The sequence below is a fragment of the Rhinopithecus bieti genome, unplaced genomic scaffold (assembly GCF_001698545.2).
Source record: "Rhinopithecus bieti isolate Rb0 unplaced genomic scaffold, ASM169854v2 scaffold_1060, whole genome shotgun sequence".
Classification (NCBI taxonomy): domain Eukaryota; kingdom Metazoa; phylum Chordata; class Mammalia; order Primates; family Cercopithecidae; genus Rhinopithecus; species Rhinopithecus bieti.
The window spans coordinates 132,809-151,530 of record NW_016803381.1 but is presented as its reverse complement, the minus strand read 5'-3'; the positions used below and the strand labels follow the sequence as shown (position 1 = coordinate 151,530).

The following is an 18,722-nucleotide window of genomic DNA, read 5'->3' as shown; positions in this document are numbered from 1 at the left end:
AGAACTGGATACACTCGATAGACAATAGAATCACAATTTTGTTTTTTAAAAGTATATATGTTAATCCCATACATAACAAAATGTAAATGTTTTCTGTAAGATGATATACAATTAAAATATTGTATGATTTTAATTAACTTATTTTCTGCATTTTATATACTTTATAAATTAAATCATGTTCTTTCTAATCAGAGAGAAATTAATGATATTTTATAAAAAGAAGTTTCTTTATCAGTAAATGAGGGATCACCATGAAAGTGTCTATGTTATGTCAAGAAAGGATGTAGAACAATTAGCTGTCTGCAAGACTGAAGAAAAATGAATGAAGGCTATTTGGGGTAATAAGTCAAGTGTTTTAGTTTGCGACTAAAAGTTGATAAATGTGAAAGATATCAACATAATTTATGCCAGGGTTGATTGTTGATTTGGGTAGGGAGAAAAAAGAGTCAAATATACCCCAGGAATTATCCAGAAAAGGAATAATTGGCAAGAAAAGTTGGAAGGAACATGATGAGTTCAAAGTAAGGCATTCAGATATTCAGTGAGTGTAATTCAACCAAGAAGAGCTTACCCAATAGGCAGCTGGGAAACAATATTAACAGTAAATACAATCAATTGATCAAATCCAGTAAATACAATCAAAAACAGTAAATACAATCAATTGACAAAAATCAGGGAGTAACTTAAGAAGTGATACATTTTAACTCATGAATTTAGACAAGCCAACAAAAGTGTACAAGTTAATTATAGAAAGAGAAGAGCAGAGTGCTAGGACTAAAACTCACAGAAGTTAAAATTTGGTGAGACGAATGTTAACCAGAGTTTAGAAAATTTACATTTTCCTTTGAATTGCATAGGTGTTATCAGGTAAAGAAAAACAACTCTCAATGTGATATAATTTTTGTTTGAAAGTTATCACCTCATATTAAGAAGGATCTTTCAGTGTGTTCATTTATTCATTCATCCATTCATATATTAAAAAACAATATTTACTGAGTGCTTCCTTTGTATGAGAACTTGTACAAGTTGTGATAAAATGTGGTTGTTTGCATCCCTTGGCCACATAGGGCTAGCAATAAATAGCAAAATATTAACACAAATAGGTCACACAAAAAACATTCTGCTTCATCTGTCTAGAACACACATTTCCTTTTGCTCTTCCTAGAAGGGTGTGAGCCATTTTTAATGGCCCAACTCAAATGCTGCCTCTTCTCTGAAGCTGTAGGAATTGTTCCAGATTGGTATTAATCATAATCTCTGCCCCCAAATCATTCTTTTCATGACTCTCTGATGCTTTCTGTTACAGTCATGTGTGATAGTCTTCCCCAGAGCCTGTGAACATCTTGAATGGCAATATTTTATTCAATTATCTGTAGGATTCAGGACAACATATTTTAGGTATTCAATAAGTGATCATTGAATGGAAATTCATAAATCTTTACTCATATTAGCAAAAGGTATATAATAACTTTAAAGAATGTTTGCAAATGTGTTTTACACTCATTTTTGCTCCATAAAGTTCAAAAAGGGTGAATTTATACAGTTGTGAAAATATGAACCACTCAAGTGTATTCATTAATAAGTATTCACAACAAAATTAGCATTATTCTATTCAACTTCTCTAATTTAGTTAATATTAATTTTTCATTTCATTGACCTCTAATCTATCTATCTATCATCTCTCTCTCTCTCTCTCTCTCTCTCTCTCTCTCTCTCTCTCTCTCTGTCTATCTATATTTTGAGATAGGATCTCGTTCTATCACCAGGCTGAAGTGCAGTAGTGCAATCCTGGCTCACTGCAGTCTTGACCTTCTGGGCTCAGGAGATCCTCCCATCTCAGCTTCCTGAGTAGCTGGAATTACAGCTGCATGCCACCGCACCTGACTAATTGTTGTATTTTTTGTAGAGATAGAGTTTGTCCATGTTGCCCAGGCTGATCTCAAACTTCTGGGCTCAAGCTAAGCACCTGCCTAGGCCTCCCAAAGTGCTGGGATTACAGGCGTGAGCCACTGAAGCTGACCAATCTAATCTGTTGTCTATTTCTTTCTTTCTCTATAATATATGCTTGATTTCTACAACTGTGACAGTATTTAAACTAACCTTGGCAATTGCTACATTTTCACAGCTTTCTTTAAAAAAGTTAATTAATTAATTAATTATTATTGTAAACAGAGTCTTGCCCTGTTGCCCAGACCGGAGTGCAGTGGCGCAATCTCAGCTCACTGCAGCCTCCACCTCTCGGCTTCAATTGATTCTCCTGCCTTGGCTTACCAAAGTCCTGGGATTAAAGGTGTGAGCCACCAAGCCTGGACCTATAGTTTTTTGATTTACATAAAATTGCAAATAACCTGCTTTATACATTCATGGGCAAATCTTTTTATCTACCATGTGGTAGATACAATGGAGGAAACACAGACCCAGTTTTGTGGAATGGAGGGTTAGAACTAGACTAGTTGATTTAAAACCATAAACATTTTAATAGGCAAGGTAAAATCAGGTTTTCTTAATTAAAAGGTAACATCGCATTGCGCAACTGCTTTTACATAGTAGTTTGGAAAAGTTGACTCAAAGTCTTAAAAATGTTGACAAACTTTAACCCAGTAATTCCACCGTGAAACTCCTTTCACCCTTTAAGTCCCCAGAATAAATCTCTTTTTACTTTGCTACCGTTAGGAGGAAAAGGAGATAAAGGGATTTTGACATTTAAAAAACAACTGTTCTGTGTGATCAACCTTAGTAGACACTTTGCATTTTAGTTCATTTAATCATTGTAATTAATCTATCACATAGTGGACCTTTTGCAAAGCTTGAAGATAGTGAGATGCATCCCTAAGGTGACACAGGTAATAAGTCCCAGAGCTGCGATTCAAACTCAGCTCTGTTCAACTCTAAAGCCCACAATTAATCCACTACATATCATGATGCCTCACAATATTCTTGGACTTTTGACCTGGCTTGTATATATATATTTTTTCCTCTATATAACTTTTCTCTTATGATTAAATGACTGTTCCTTGATACTTAATATTTTGCTTTATATCTCAAATTCTAAGAAATATGAATGTTTTTGAAGAATTGACTCAAAAGCAGTTCATAGACTTATTCATTACCTCTGAGTTTTCTTTTAAGGATTTCCTCTTCTTTTACATCTCATATCAAAGTTAATATGTCTTCACATCTGACACTGGAGAGAAACAAGGGTGCTAATATGCCCCCTGAATTTTTGTTTCATGTTCAAAGGATGTGGATGGATACAAAGAAACTTGATTAAAAAGGTTTCCTGCTATGGACTATAGCCCAAAGTATAAAATAAGCAACCCTTGTTACCCAAATGATGTTGTAATCTTCAATCTCTTGCATTCTTTCATCATACCATTATAATTTACAAACATGTTTTGCTATGGATTTTGATTAAGTTGCCCTCATGAAATAATTTAGTACTTACAATATATTGCCATGTTTGAGAACATGGATTCTGAAGACAGACTTACTGATTATAAATCTTTATTTTGTACATTTGGCCAACTTAACCTTTCTGGAACAGCCTAGGCTTCCCTATAAGTAAAAATATCTATAATAATATCTATAATAACAGTATTTATCACATAGAGCTGTTAGGAGGTTTAAATGACACCCTGAATTCTTGTCACATAGAACAATGCCCGGCACTACTGTGTTTAATATGTTTTAGATTTATTAATACTCTTACATAGGAAAGATAAATGGATTGCTCCTGCCAATGATATATATGATAGAAACAGTAAAAAAAAAAAAAAATCTTAAAAGTAGTTTTAAATATGGTGTCTTAGAAAAAAACTTATCATTGTTCTATTACTATTCTTGTAATAATACCTTAAAAGTAACTTGAATGATCTTCGACACATTTGTGTGTTTATATGCATGCGTGTAAAATATCTGGGTGCAAAACGTGAGGGAAATTTTCAAGTTTTAAGTATTTTCAAAATAATGTAGATCCTACAGAGAGTACAGATCTCAAAGCCAACAAAGAGGCTTCCCCTTTGTATACAGAACAAAGCCCTGCCTCCGCACCCTTTGAATCAGTAGGCAAACAGTTACAGCCCAAGGCCAGAGGTACTGAATAAAAAAGTAGTGGGAGGGAAAGAGCTGGCCAACATTATTTCTCAAATCTGACAAGGCACATTTCTCTACTCCACACTTTAGCCTTTGATGCAACTGTGCATTACTTCAATATACTGATGATGCTATGGCTTGATCTTTAAAATATGTGCCTGGATCTTAAGAAGAACCCATTGCTCAACACTGGCAGAACGCAGCCTTCCTTACAAGAGCTGATTAGTTTCAACTTTTTGTCAACTTTCCTAAAGAGTAATTTATGTGCTGTGTTAAATATTAAAAGTAAAATAAGACGTGGTCCTCGTGAATTGTTATGTTCTGATCTTTCTACATAGAAAGAAAATTCAAAGCATATCTCAAGTATCAGTGGCAAATTCTTTTATCGATATTGAATTAAATACTCTGACATTCAGGCCTACATGACCAAAGTAAGAATTTGCTTGGTGGTTTTCCTCAAACATAAATGTTTGCTCTGGCTTAATAATGCTAATTGGAAAGTTACATATTTCATGCAGCATAAAAAATTACTTTGCATTGACCCAGAAAACTCACCTTGCAAATAAGCCTGAAGAAGAAAGAAACTGAAATCAAAGTACTTGAAACGAGAACTCTAGCTGCCAGAACTACCTGCCCTGCCCCAAGTTCATGTTTAATTAAATTTACATCAATAACTCCATAAATCACTTGTATTTTCAGAGAACTTAAGTTATCTTCTCTAATTCTAAGGTCAAATACTTACTAACAACCCTCATGCCTCTGGGGGACATTTGCCCTCTGCCTGACTGTACTGCTTCTCCAGTGGGGTGAGCCCCCACTACTGCAAAACTCCTTGGGGGATGAAGCACCACTAGAGCACTGGTTGCTCAGCAACAACCCCTTGTGACTGATCCATGGGGACTGATAAGCAACAGGGGCTGCGTCTGACCTACCTGTTCCCAGGGCACCCCTGCTCACTGTCTCTCAAGAGGGCCAGGTTAACAAGGGATCAGGGGCCCTAAGTGACTAGTTACATAATCTATACACACACTTTTCATAATGTTCCCTAATGATAGTTAAATCAAAATCAGAGCAGAGCTAGTTCCTAGCTAGAGGGTACCCTTGAATGTATCCTTCATTTAAACTCTATCCTTGAAGCTTTAGAGTAGCTGTCAGAAAAACTAAAGCATTAGAACTAAAATCTTTGGCAAAAAAAAGTCTAAGTATTTACAAAAAAAAAAATGAAGAAGTCTGTTCCTTTTAAATTACGACTTTGCAAGCTTCCGTAATTTCATAGAATTTTGCTATTTACTGAGTTTCTGTTAACACACAAAAAAATGGGGAAAACATAATTTAAGAGATAAATCACATGATTCTTATGGCAAAGTTATTGCTAAAATATTTGAACACTTAACTCATGTTTAAGTATAGAAATTTCTATGAAGGGCCTTCAATTATCTACAGCTAAACCCACATTTTATGTCTTTGGTCTTGACTTCTCCTTAGTTCCACACACCCTAACTCAAACTCAACAAATCTAAATTAGTCATACTTCTTCAATCCACATGTGACTTACTTCTTAGAAGGCAACCACCCCGTCAGTCCATCTAAAAATTTACCCACTCAGAACTTGAGTCCAGCCCTCCCCGTATTTCCTCTAATGTCCCTTACTTCTCTGTAATGGAGGAAGAGACATGTGCTCTGAAGGACATGGGCTTTCAGCCAGTACACCACTGTACAAGTAAGATTCCACTTTTTCCTGTAATTTGAAACCTTCAATCAAGTCCAACCTATTCAGCATGATAGGCAAAGCACTTCTAAATCTATTTCCTATCAAACTTCCAGCTACATCTCCTGTCACTGTCCCTTAGTGTACACATTCTATTATGTTGAATTAACTCTAGTTCCCTAAACATATGCTGCACTTTAAGTCTCTTTCCTCTTCCTAGAACACTTTCCCCTTTATCTGGCAAACTAGTGGTTATCTTTCAAGATCTAACAATAACATCACCTCTACAGAGAAACCATTCCTGATTTTAGGATTACTTATAACCATCTCTGGATATGTCTATACTTGATTCATACGCTATGGTGACTTTCATCACATCGAGTGTGCAGTTATTTACCTATCCAACACTAATCCTGTGCTTTCGAAGGGCTATTCCCTTCTTCTGTTCAACTTGATCTTCTCAGATCTGGCATATTCCTTAGCATCAAGGAGGTATTTATACTATAATTTATTAAGATTAGGCAACAGTACTCCTAGGCAAAATTGTAAAATAAATGAAGTTTGGGCATCTCTCCATTTTTAATCTCATTAATCCCCCCAGAAGCCATTAACCTATAATATCAGAGATAGGTAGTAAAGTAATTAACCAAAAACTAAAGAAGTCAATCTCCTGACCTCTAAGCTGGTCTTCTTCCTCCTAAACTGTGATGAGTCATTATACGGTACATAAGCCAATGTCCCGCAGTGATCTAATCCATCCGGCAGTAGTAGGCTAAAATGACCAGATTGCTTGTACTCCTTTTATTATAATCATAATAACAAGAAACTCAAGGGAACTACATGGTCAGGTAAGCAAATCATCAAAAGGCAGTCTAGATCCGGTCTCAGGGAAGATAACTTTTCATTCAGATGAGCAAATCTTAAAGTAGTTTATGCAGAAATCCCTGGTGCAACTAAAGTAGGGAAAGTAATATAAAACAAACAAACAAAAAAAAACATTTAGAGCTAAACAAAAAGCAAAAAAAAAAAAAGTTATTTCAATTTTTAAAAATCCTAATTCATAATTTACAAAGCAGCATTTACTCAACATCTGCCTCCCTCAACATACTAATTAAAAAACTAAATAGGAACACGACAAGACACAAAAGCCCATGAATGCAGCAGCTGGGCATAATGTCAAAAGCCATTCAACATCTTACCTCATCGCCTTAGGAGCTAGACATGTATAACCACGTTCATACCTTTTGTGGAACGTCTTGATTCTATGCATATGCTTATGCAACTATATTTTCAAATATTTTGATACTAGCAGTAAATGATTGCCTGAGTTAAACCAAGCAACACAAATTCTGATTAATGGAAAGTTGAGTTATTAGTCTGTGTTGAGAAACCAAGAGAGAATTCTTAGTCTATAATGAGCTTTCCATTTCTATATACTTCTGAATCTGTGCTTCTTTAACTAGGTACTCTTGGGAATACATTTGAGAATTCCAAGAAACACACATGACCACATAGTAAGTGAGAAGTCAGGATGTTGGATGTATATAGGAAGGCACCAGATTTCAGACAGAAGAATGATGGGAGAAGATGACTGTATACCAAACACTAGAGTGTTCAATAATGGAGGGGTTTGTTCAGGTGGTAAACCCTCAGCATTGATGATAGAAATGATCAATGGTAGAGGATGGTACAGCCAGAGTGCTCAAAGGAGTGGGAGTGAGTATAAGAGGGTGGAAAAACACTGTACAGGTGGCATATGGGTGCATGAAGGGTATGTGCCCCCTCTACTACTCTGAGATTATAAAATAGAAAATAATAAACAGTCTCCAATAGAAAGGGCCTAAGGGGAAGTAAGATACCCAGGGGAGAGTCAAGCTTCAGGGCTAGGGGAAAAGGTGGAAGTTAATAACATCGATTAATTTACTATTATTGAACAGTTGTTCCAGGTAGCATGATGGAATGGTTTTGAAGGAAGAATACAAAGGAGACATTGGGTCAGGGGGAAGGTAGCAAGACATATAATAAAGTTTCAACACAAAGAGAAAAAATGAGCAGATGAATGATAAAATCAGACATTTGAAACATTTGAAAATTAGCTGTTTTTCAGGACCAACAAAATTATGTGTTCCCAAACTGGTAGTGTGGTAATTTAGAAAAGCTGGATGCCATGATAGGGTTATAGGAAAATTTCTTTTCCTTCTAGGGCTCAGGTTGTGAGTGGCAGATGTAGATCAAGGTAGCTTGGGGGAGCAGTCAGAGAGTCTGCAGTCACTTCTGTGGAACTTCTAATGGTGGTACAGCTATGAGAAAGGTGGATTTCAAGGCAGGTGCGGGGTGAGAAGGCACAGGATGCTATTTCAAATCAATGGGGAGGGAACCCATTATAGGACAAATAGCTGTAAAACAAGGCTGGCCATTAAATAATAATAATAATAATAATAATAATAATAATAAGGTAAGATCCCCACTTTATTTCTCACTAAAATAACTGCCAAAGGATTAAAATTTAAAATAGAAACAAAAGATGTAAAAAGTACTATAAGCAAATGTAGGCAAATACTTTTACAAGTGGAAAGGCCATCTTAAACTTCACAAACTATGTGAGAATAAATTGATAACTTTGATATCCTTAAAAAATTAAGTATCCTACAAAGCAGTGCACCCTAAATCATTAATGGTAAAAGAAAACATTTAAAATTTGCAAAATAGACATACAAAAGTTAATATATTTATAAATAAAAGCTCTTGCAAACAGATTGAAACAATAGGCAAAGAATATAAAATAACAGTTCATAAAATAACCAATAATATTCCACCTCACTACCAATCAAAAGATATAAATATAACTATCTTTTCCCACTGATTTCTAAATTTCAAATTTTTGAAACTGTATTAGTATGTTAGTAAAAGTATTATTTTGAATGTAAACTGCACAGGCTTTCTGTAGATATTTTGTAAAATATATCAATGCTCTTTAAAAATCAACATCTTCTGATGCAGCAATTCTATATCTAGAAATTTATTCAAAGGAATTAATCAAATTGGTGTTTATAATGTATCAAAATTATGAACAGAGTTATCTACTATGCTACTGCTTATAAAACTGAATTTGGTAACTTTCTGTGCAGTCACCAGAAAATTAGTTAATGGAGCCATTAAAAAACTGTCATTTTTTTACAATGGAAATATATACTAAGATGATTTATTAAGTGGGAAACAGGGAATATGATATGATAATTTTTTGTTTTTTAAAAAAGTTATGTATATGCCAAGAATAATTTTATAGTGATTACTTCTAGTTGGTGGACAAATCAAATATAGGTAGACCTTATTTTTTTCTTAAAACTATTCTGAAATTTCCGGTTTTCATTGCAACGTATATTATCTCTAAAACATTATTTAAAAGTGTTAAAGTTTAGGACTTGGTAGTATTTTAACTGGAAAACATTACTTGCCCAGAAAGTAACATGTGGAATAATTCATTATTATGTAATGATAAAGAGTTGACAAAGGGAAGAGATTGAAAGAAAAAGATATTGGAGGATATTTTCACGTCTGTGATTCTGGGTGAGGAATTTATAATAGTAAGCACATACTGCCCTTGAAAAAGTTGAATTCTACATTTAAATACTGCTAATAGCTAAAGCGATGAATTTTAATCATGTGTGTATATTTCAAACCTTTTATTTTGTTTTCTCATTTCTGAGTTAAATCAATTATTACCACAGGGTGTAGTGAAATTACAATGTAGTCTTTCAGCAAACTAGAAAGTGTTTCATATCCTTATGCATATGAATTTTTTTTTTTTTTTTTTTTTTTTTTTTTCTTGAGACGGAGTCTCGCTCCTGTCCTCAGGCTGGAGTGCCAGAGGCGCCAAATCTCAGCTCACTGCAGCTCCGCCTCCCGGCGTTCCGCTTCTCCTGAGCTCAGCCTCCAAGTAGTGCGCGACTGCAGGCCCCGCCCCCACACCGGCCTGAATTTTTTTTTTTTTTTTATTTTTAGCATAGAGACCGGGGATTTCACCGTAGTCTCTTCTCCTGACTTTGTGATCGCCACTCAGCCTCCCGAAAGAGGGCGCTGGGTTACAGCGTGAGGCCACCACGTCAGGCCATGATCTGAATGGTGGTATTAACCAAAAACTGTTTCATTGGGGATACCTGATACTATTCTTTTAAGAATGTTATTTTCTTTAATTGCTGTTTCTCTCATTTTTCACTGGCAATAGTAACTTTAAGAGGAAGAGAATGTGGATACAACTGTACCCATCGTTGATCATTCATGTAAGCAAATATCGTACTAAGTAAAAGACTGGACGATACCCAATATTAAAAACAATTATGAGGTGAATGTAGAATTAACAATTTAAAAAAATATTGGCCAAGCGCCAGTGGCTCATGCCTGTATCCAGGACTTTGGGAGGCCAAGTGGGCAAATCACGAGGTCAGGGATCGAGACATCCTAGCTTACGCTGTGACAAACCCCGTCTGTAACCAAAAAAAATAACAAAAAAAATAGCAGGAGTTTGGTGGCGGATGCCTAGTAGTCCTAGCTACTGGGGAGGCTGAGGCAGGAGAATGTTTGCTGGATGAACGGGCGCTGGAATTGAGGTGAGCCGAGATGCACCACTGCACTCCGCCCTGGGTGACAGAGCGAGACTCTGCTCTCAAAAAAGAATTATTAAATTAAATTTAAAGTAAAAAATAAAAATAAAAAACTTGATGTAACTTAATAGAAGTACAATCTTTTTACGTCACTTACATAAAATAATTCTCGCATGTTCTTAACATAACCTAAACTTTTTTCATCAAACTTAATTTATTATTTCAGATGAGTCATATTAGACAAACACTACAAAAAGAAAGAAATCAATTGACAATTAAGACCAATAATAATTATGTGAAAGAAAATATGAAAAGTTTTCATTAAGTTGGGATAAATTAAAATACCTTTTAAAGAGTTGGTAAAATAAGTATCTATGAGTAAAATAATGCTTTGTTTCCTCCAGTACTTCATGGAATACTGAAAGCTTTATTTTCCTTTCAAAGCATTCAAACCTGGAACCCAGAATAGGAACTTCTCAGAGTTGAAACAAACTATGATGGGTTTTACTTGAAGCTTAATATTCTTTGGCAAAAGTCCACAAACATCTCAGGTTTCTGACCCAGATCCACCATGCCAGAAAAGTATTCCTCACTTCCCCTAAAAACTTTCTCCACCACTCCCCGAGGGAAATGAATAAAAACTGTTTCCCTCAACCCTCTATTTCCACATGGTTGAATTCGTAAGGTAAAACTAAATGAAAAACCTGAAATGACCTATTTTATTTCAGATATGTAGGACTTTGACCACAGTAGGTAATACATACTGTAGATGCAATACCCATTAACCTGTTGCCTCTTTGCAGCCATATTTACAAGCGATACTGAGGATGAGACTTGAGTGTGTGCTCTGCCAGTGGCTAAGAAGGTCCAATAAAAGTGAGTTAGCTGGCCATTTTTACTGAGCTCAAATTAGAAGGGTAGAAAGGCTGTAGATTTAAGAAATAAGCATCAATCAAACATGGCTTTTCATCTCAGTTCTGCCACTTTCTATTAAATGATTTTGAATAGATACTCTCTTTGCCTACTCACCTTAAAAAATAGAGCAGTAACACCAACTTCACAGATTGGAGAATAAATAAAATTTGTGAAAATATGCTGCAAATTACTGTTTATTGATCAATCTGCCAGACTCCAAACCTAGGGATCTGGCAGATTGCTCAATAAACAGTAGTTACCTTTCTCTTAACATATACAGTTATTTCCATAGAAAGGAAAAATAACTACTCACCCTTAAAAACATCTCAAGCTTCTATTACAGATTGGAAACACTGTATGTTCAAGGTCTCCAGTTTTGTCCTTAACCCAATCCCCTTTATTGGAAAGCAGCTCCATGAATTATCTTTTCTATACTTACAGCCTCTCCCACACTAATGACTCCTAAAGAGAGGACAAAGGCTTTACTTTAAATAATAAACAAAAATTAATCGGACACTGTGTCGTGATCCCCTGCATACCCAAATTTCTCCTCCATCTTTCACCTATAATCCTGTGATGACTACTGGACACTGACTAATCTTATCTCCTTACTTTTCATTCTCTTCTCATGCAGCACAGTCTGGCTTCAACCTTCCAATGCTAAAGCCAATACTCTTACTTTCTACTTGTCAAAACAAAAGTCCCTTCAACCCTTCTGCTATTATGACTTCTAATGACTATGACTTGTTGATCATGCCACACATTTTGAAGCTTTGCATACCCTTGTCGCTATGACAATACCCTTTCCTGCTTCTCCTCTTGGGCTCGGACTGGAACTCATTTCCCAGGATTCAATTTTCTCCCATTTTCCTTCTGATTCCATGTGCTTCCCATAGGAGATCTCATCATTATATTTACCCACTGCATGCCAATGTCAACTCAGTCTGCATCTTCTGAGCTTGTTATACAACAGCTTATTGGATATCTTTATCCTTGATGTTATCTTTTACTCATACCCACTGTATTAGTTTGATAGAGCTGCTGTAACAAATTACCACAAACTGAGTGACTTACAACAGAAATGTATTTTCACACAGTTCAGAATGGCAGCAATCCAATCAACTGTCAGTAGGGTTGGTTTGTTTTTGTGGAATCAGAGGGAAAATCTGTTTTATGCCTCTCTCTTAGCTTCTAGTGGTTGCCAGCAAACCTTGGCATCCCTTGGTTTACAGTTGCATAACTTCAATCTCTCCCAGCATTGTTATGTTGTCTACCCTCTATGTGTCTTTCTCTTTGTGTCTCTTGCCTCCTCTTAAAAGGAAAACAGTCATATTGGGTTAAAAGCCTGCCTTGCTCAAGCATGACCTCATCCTAACTAATTGCATATGTAGTGATACTATTTCCAAATAAGGTCACAGCCTGAGAGTCTAGGAAGGACATGAATTTTGGGGAGACATTATCCAACTCAGTACACCCATGAAGTCTGCCCCATTCCTAAATCTGCATGTTTGTAAATTATGCCAGCTCTCACTTCAAGCCAAGAATCTGAGAAGCACTCTTCATTCTCATGTCTCCTTAACTTCATATCACAGCTCCTATCAAACCAAATTATTTTCATCTCCTAATATTTCTAGAATCTGAATACCTTTCCTCATCCCTAATTCTGCTGCCCTGACTCATTCAGCATCTCTTGCTTTGCCTACTACAGCAGTCCTTCCAATAGCCTTCAAATGAAACCTTCTCAGGATTACAACAGTATATACATATGCACAGTTTCATAGCATGTTAGAAAGACATACACGGCATGCTAGAAAGACATATTTTAAAAATATTTTTTTCTTTTACTACTGTGAAAAGTTCTGCTACTTCACTGCAATACACAGAATTATCACAGACACCCTTCTTCAAGGATGATGGAACTGAAAGGCAGAGTAGTTTCTGTGGAAGTCCCAGCCTTTATAAATTTTGGCTTGGTAGACTTTTTGCAAACCCTTGGAGTGTGACAAAATCCACCATACCTATAATCTGGCTTGTTATTAGATTTCAAGGCCTTTTGGGAAAAGTCAGAAAAGTAGGGCTTATTTCAGCATTTTAAGATTTGATATTATACCTGCCTCCAGAAGCTCCATGATAGAGGTATTTATTCTCATTTTAAAATATAAACAAATATAATAAACTAATGTAATACACTAATGTAATTGCATGACTTGTAAGCCCTCTTTACACACACATGCACATACACATACACACCCACTGATTTTAAGATTTTATGATTTTAAGAATTTTAAGAATCGTGTTTTCTTCTTCTGAGATGTATTAGCTCAATGCATAAAATTTAATCTAGATGTAAATTATTTTGTGACCATTAAATTATAATCATACTTTAGAAGGCTACCTAATTATTTCCCATCTTCCATGGCTTTATTCCTGTAGCTATCACACTGGACCTCAGTTCCCCCTTAATTTATTCAAAAAAAAAAAAAAATGAAAGCCTACAGTTAATCATGCTTACTTCCACAACCCCATGGGGATGAGAATACTTTCAACAGCATAACAGATGAGAGTGCTTAGAAGAAAGCAGGGACTGCAGGAAGGGAGTCCGGGAGGTACAGGAAGGCAACCAGCTCCATTCATATCGCCTGTTGATGCTTCTGTTGCTGCGTCTTCAATTACATTAAAACTGTCTTGGCTGTAGACCACATTACCTTAAAGCATCTCCATTTCCTTGGCCCTCTTTCCAATATGAGAAATCCTATTTCTAATAGATCCAGGATTCTAGGTGAGAGTACATCTTCCTGTTCAGGAAATTATGCAAATTTGGATTGTTTCATTTTCATCTAAATGTCTCTGAACTTTCTCTCCAACCAAGCACCCAACTCTTGGGCAATATCACATTTTTCCAACTAGGAGTGACTGAAGGACACATATCCTCTCTGCTCTGGGCATATGATACTGCTATTTGCCATTTGACAGCTAGAATAAAAAGTGTATCTTACTTCAGTAAAAAGTAGAATACCCATTTGATTTCTCAAAATCAGCTGCCTTTTTTTTTTTTTTTTTTTTTTTTTTTTTTTTTTTTTTTTTTTGACAGAGTCTTGCTCTGTCACCAGGTTGGAGTGCAATGGTGCAATCTCGGCTCACTGCAACCTCTGCCTCCTGAGTTCAGGCGATTCTCCTGACTCAGCTTCTCGAGTAGCTGGGACTACAGGTGTGCACCACCACAGCCAACCAATTTTTTTATTTTTAGAGAGACAGAGTTTCACCATGTTGGCCAGAATGGTCTCTATCTCTTGACCTTGTGATCTGCCCACCTCAGCCTTCCAAAGTGCTGGGATTACAGACTTGAGCCACCAAGCTTGACCAAAATCAGTTGTACTTCTAATAAAAATAAAAAATAATAACCACCTTTGATTTTATAGAGATGTTCAAGTGCTTAACCTAGATTCTTTCCATGTAATGTCACTACCCGGTAATGACTTTTTAAAAGTAATATAACATATGAAAATGTCTGAAACCAACAGGATTTAGAGGAACATGTACTAATGGGGAAAGTTTTAAAACAGGAAAACTAGAACCCTGGCCTAATATGTGATTTTAGTATATGTAAATCACTTATTCTTGCGCCTTAGATCCCTATATCTACTAATAGAATATGCTTAACTATTATTTAAAATAATTATATAGAATCATGATTAATAATGCTTATCAAAAGATATATAGTTTATTTTTGATGTTGAGAAAAGAATAATTTTGTTTTTTCTAACTCAATGAAAATTTTGCACTGAAGAAATGTAAAACCACTGAATTTACTGTTAAGTCATTCAGAGCTGGCTGAGTCTCAACACTTAAAACACAATTTTCAAACTGCATTCTTTCTCATTTTCAATGGACATTGATGAAAATGTAGTCTTGATTAAGCCTGATTCATGCTCATTTAGCATTAAAAAATATTAGACAAAAAATAATTCATTTCTGAGAAATATTGCGACAATTTTTTCAAACGTGTTTGCTGCACTTCAGCTCTAAATTTGAAGAGAAGCAATGTTTCCTCTCCCAAGCCTCTCTCTACCTACATATAACATCATATATGATTCAGTAAGAAACGTTTATTTTTCCAGAATTTTTTGCATTTTATATATATATAACTTCTACAAAAATTACTCTACAGTATTCTTTAAAAGTTAGACACAAGTTTGTCATACAACCCATCGATTTCACTGCTAAACATCTACCCAAGAGAAATGAAAATGGGTACTCACAAACACTTGAATGCAAATGTTCTCAGCAGCGTGACTCATAATATTCCCACATTGGAAACAACCCAAATGTCCATCCACTAGTAAACTGACAAAATGTGGTATATCCATACAATGGAAAACTATTCAGCAATAAGAAGAAATGAAATACTGATACATGCCACAACATAGTTGAACCCCAAAAACATTATGCTAAGTAAGAGAAGCCATAAACAAAAGAGCATATAGTATATATTTCCATTTATATAAAATGTTCAGAAAAGGCAAATCTATAGAGACTGAAAGTAGACTAATGGTTGCCTGGGGATGGGAGTGGGAACAAAGACATAATGGATGTAAGGAATCTTACCAAGTGAGTAAACTGTTCTAAAACCAGATATGATAATGGTTTTACAATTTTGGAATGTTCTAAAACCAGATATGGTAATTGTTTTACAACTTTTAGAAAATTTACAAATTTTCCAAAACTCACTGAAATATAATTTCTAAATATTATTCACCCTTAAAGGGTGAACTTTATAATATGTAAATTTTATCTCAATAAAGTTGTAAAAAGATGCTATAATGCGAACTGCATAAGAATTTAAATAATTGTAAGCACTGTGAGGAAAATTAAATTGATCCATCATTGATCTAAACAATATGTCTACAATTGACTAAAAGGAGGAAAACTCTTTAACAAAATGAAATTTGACACATTTAAAATATTCTGCATAATGTGGTCCATTAGTCTTTGATATTTTATTGAAGAAAGTTGGGGTAAAGGAAAAATTGAAAAGTCCATTACTAAAACGTTTTCCAAAAGATTTCCTTTCCAAAACTATGCTTTCCTTCAAAATCGAATTCTTTTAACTTCCAAAACTCCTTTTTCAGCAAATGATCTCTGAGATGGTGTCACTAGGGGGGCATTGACCAGCACCTGGCACACTAATAGGAAACAAGGTTTATAAACTGCTGGTTTAACCAACCTTGATCCATAACCTACCCCATTTTCTGTGAGCATTATGCTCATCAGTTCTCATTTTAATAATCCGAATGTTGATCTTTCTAAATATTAAATCCCAGGAGGATTTTTCTTTTTTGAATGTGTGGCAATGTCAGTAAGAAAGAAGGCATCTTGTGAAGAGATAAAGTGGACGGATGAATTTTGACATCTATCTGTACATGAAGAGAAATGAAATACTCTCAGTACTTCTAATCAAATACCTTTCAGTATGCAAACCATTGACAAAAGAGTTTTGCTTTTTAATTTTTTTTCTAGGTGAACGTTTAAGTGGTCATCCGCCTCAGATCTCCACTTTCCAGTCCTGCACAGACTCCGGCAAATAACACTACCACCTGCAGGGTGTTTTGTTGTTTGTTTGTTGTTTGTTTTAGTGCCTCCCACATGCCTAGCTCACGCATGCACTTTTCCAAAGGATCTGAGTTGCCTTGGTTGCGTTCCCCGGGGGAGCTCTACCAAGACCGGTCTGACCCGGCCCTCTCAGCTCCCTCGGAAGGGACTTGCTGCAAGGCAGGGTCATTTGCCTCCGGAAGGCACCTTCAGGAATTTCCCCAAGGGGCTGAGCAACACTAGCATCAGCACCAGCCGGGACCCAGGCCCTCCGCTCCCTCAGTCCCGCGACCACCTGGCATTCGTGTCCCTCCCCATGGCCTGCCGGGGTCCTAGGAGCAGGGAAAACCCAATAGCTACGGGGGACCCTTGAGTTTACTCGGTTTACCCACCTCCATATTTTATCCACAGAATGGACGTAGGCCAGTGAGGTGAGGTGACTTGGCTAAAGCCACACAGCAGGACGTTGGCCGAGCGGGTTAGAACCCGGGTGTCTGCTAACCCCGCGGCCGCTCGCAACTACCTGGGGCTTGGGAAGCCCCGCCCAGGGAAAAGACTTGGCATTGCTGGCGCGAGAGGCGAAAGGCTCAGCGACTTGTGACAGGAGGTCATCAATGACTTCCAGCAGGGCAGAGTGGGCAAAAGGCAGGTGACAGACCTCCCACGTCAAGCCTGTTGACGTGAGCGTCCTTTTCACTCTCTAAGTACCCTGGCTTGTGAATTAAACGATGGGGTCGGGTCGCCCAAGCAAAAGAGGCATCTGCTTTGAACTCCCCCCATACTTGTGCCGGCAGGGCAGAAAATGGGAAAGTTGCACTTACCACATCTTCCCTGGGTCAGTCTCCCCCGACTCCCCAAGAACCCCCCCTCCCTCCTCGCACAGCGACACCCACTCACGCGCCCGCTCCACCAGGTACGTACCAGCCGCGAGCGCAGCTGCCCGCCCTGCCAGTGCCCTGGCGCTCGCGCTCGCCCAGCGCTCTGCGGCCCGGAGCTGCGACTCCGGATTCTAGCTCTCTGCAGCCTCTACGGTCCCGGGGATGCAGTCGCGTCTGAGCTACTGGGCTGGGGCGCAGCCAGGCGGTGGCAGCTACTAGGGGGCGGAGGGAGCGGCCGCCGCGTCCCGCCCCCAGGCTACTATCGCTGCTCCCCAGGCGGTGTCCGGCTCTGCGTGCAAACTCGGTCACCGCGGCACTCCCCGGGGCACGTGCCACGGTGGCTCTTTACTGCTGGCAGCCTGGGGCGAGCTCTTTTTTCTACTTGCGCGTTAACCACCAACTAATTATCGGTGATCGTCACACAACCCGCGTCCTCACCGCTCGCCACTCCCAGTTCCCTTGGGCGATGGTGAGGTTCTGCTAAGATTTCTGTGACGTGACTGCGGGAATTTCAGTTCCCTTCCTGCTTTCTGACGTCGCATCGTGTTTTCTGTCCCGCCGGTTGTACGCGCCCCGAGCAGGGTTTGTGCTCCAGGTGCCATCAAGATTGCCCTTTGATCTAATGCTGGCTGTATGGAGAAGGCAGGAAGGTACACAGGCTTCTTATCTACGCCCAGAATCTGGGTCTTCGAGTTTTTTAACAGATCGGGAAGCAATATGCAATGGAAACAACTTTTTGTGCAATAAAAGCAGAAAATAATGTATATCAAGTTTCACTTTCAGGTTCTCACTAAGAAAAATAAAGTCGTTACTACTAAGGTCTCCTTGTGCTTTTAAAAGCCATATTACATGGATGACAATGCTGCTGATAAAATTAATTTCTCTGCTTCTTGAGAAAGTGGTTTCTCACTGAAGTCTTAAAATCTCCTCTGGTTTCTC

The 18,722-nt window shown here is 37.5% G+C and overlaps 1 protein-coding gene across 3 annotated transcripts in view; it reads right to left on the bottom strand.

The window, feature by feature from the left end:
• PKIB (cAMP-dependent protein kinase inhibitor beta) overlaps positions 1 to 18,130 on the bottom strand; it is a 123,851-nt gene extending 105,721 nt beyond the window's left edge. Inside the window, exon 1 of one of the 3 annotated variants that reach the window (XM_017881881.1) lies at positions 17,827 to 18,130. The gene's annotated coding sequence lies outside the window, so the exon portion shown is untranslated. The remainder of the gene's footprint in view (positions 1 to 17,826) is intronic. The other 2 variants (XM_017881861.1, XM_017881871.1) reach the window with 2 other exon arrangements.
• Positions 18,131 to 18,722: the final 592 nt, after the last annotated feature.